General features: G+C 33.1%; 1 long non-coding RNA gene across 1 annotated transcript in view; it reads left to right on the top strand.

Annotated features, from left to right (window-relative positions):
- Nucleotides 1-45: 45 nt before the first annotated feature.
- The window catches only part of LOC140337713 (uncharacterized), a 5,874-nt gene continuing 4,087 nt past the window's right edge, over nucleotides 46-1,832 (top strand). The window contains exon 1 of the long non-coding RNA XR_011922122.1: nucleotides 46-303. This is a non-coding gene — a long non-coding RNA (uncharacterized lncRNA). The remainder of the gene's footprint in view (nucleotides 304-1,832) is intronic.

Here is a 1,832-nt window from a genome sequence, read left to right as displayed (position 1 = left end):
CTACGGGATGTGGCTTTTTTTCACAAACATAATATTGGGTCAAAACCCTTCGGTTTCACTCAGCAGGTGTCAACCAGAAGTTCCAACGAATTACAAAATAAAAAAATTACCCAGATCTCTCAAGCAAAAAATCTACAGAAGAATCTTTGACATTACAAAAGTCTACCTTTTGGAGGTATCTGCACAGGAGAAGAACCTTCTTAAGAAGATTTGTGTTAAGATATTTATTACAACATGCAACAATACCTAGTTATTTGTGCTGTTCTGCTGTCTCTCATGGTCATGGTCCTTGGAGATCAACCTGTAAGTATCTTTACAATAAAAATCTGATATTTAGCAAATAATTTTTAGAATGGCACACTTATTAAGACTATGTACACACGTGCAATAATTGTTTTAGGAAAGGATTCTTCACAATTCTTTCCAATGACTAACAGCAGCATGATGCATGAACGAGTGCTGTATATACAGCAACGTTCTGCTCTATAAAGAGGGGAGGAGGAGAATGACGCTCTCTGCGCTCTCTCCCTCTTTACTTCCATTACGATAGTTTTCGTCCATCGTCCATGGATCTGCCAGGACAGTCTTTTGGACGATGGACGACGAGCACTGTACATGTGCAAGATTCTTGTCCGATATCAGCCCTGAGCTGATTATCGGACGAGAACTATTGCACGGGTGTACCTAGCTTAACTCTAGGTTACACTGAGTGATAACAGTATGACATTGTAATAAATGGGGAACAAGTTGGAGTTTATCGATATTTATTACATAAAACAAATATAAAAAAAATATAGGTACATGCATATTTTTATGAAATACCTAGGGCTCTTTTTATAAAATTGGGAAACAGACATTCCCTCAAACATTCCCTGATGGAAATCAATTACTACTATTAAAACACATGGACCTGGAAGATTCCCACAAAGTAATGTCTGATTCCCTATTTTATAAATAAAGCCCCTAGTTTTTTACCAGTTTTTTCAGCTTCATGGTATTTATTTTAGAAAATATATTTTAACTTGCATACAGCAAGTGCGGATGCTTTTTGATCACATTGTACCCTCCAATTTGGTAGGTTTATTTATTTGAATATATGTCATATCTTGATATGGCATATATTTATTATTTTTCATTAATATTATTATTATTATTATTATTATTATTAATATTATTATTAAGCTCTATACATATTACTCTGTGCTGTACAATAAATTACATCATATCAAGTTTTGTGACTTGATATAAGATGTAGATTTTAAAGTAAGTGTAAAAATCTTTCATGATGCATTTTGTGATCTCAGCCATATAATAAAAATAGGTGTTCTCAATAAAAATTACTTTGATAGGTGCCAATATAGTGGCCATGCAGATGATAGGTTTACCTAACATGTTAAATAGTTAAAGTGGACCAACATTTAACAAATGTATCCTGTCCAAAATTCAGACATTGGTCCTGATTTATTAAAGCTCTCCAAGATGGGAGAAGATACACTCGCATGGGTGAACCTTGGTGATCCAGCAAACCTGAAATGAATCTGGTCTAGGATTGAAAACATTTGCAGCACAGTCAAATAAATTAGGAAAATTCAGAATTGTTTATTGTATCAATTTGTACTTTTGATATGTGATTGAAAAAATGATTTAGTTAGTGCATAATTAACACAAGGAGCCCAAAAGTAGGGGGCATAAGGTCCTTTTTAGACAAGTAAACCACTACTTTTTTCTGTTTATGTTACACTTGTTACTATATGACAAGAGTATTTTGGTGCAAAAATATGTTCTCATATTATGCTTTTAATATCTATAAATTACATAAAAAATAATATAAT

This window comes from Pyxicephalus adspersus, chromosome 1 (genome assembly GCF_032062135.1).
Source record: "Pyxicephalus adspersus chromosome 1, UCB_Pads_2.0, whole genome shotgun sequence".
NCBI lineage: Eukaryota > Metazoa > Chordata > Amphibia > Anura > Pyxicephalidae > Pyxicephalus > Pyxicephalus adspersus.
Note: the sequence above shows the minus strand (reverse complement) of the source record. Positions and strands in the feature narration are given on the sequence as shown.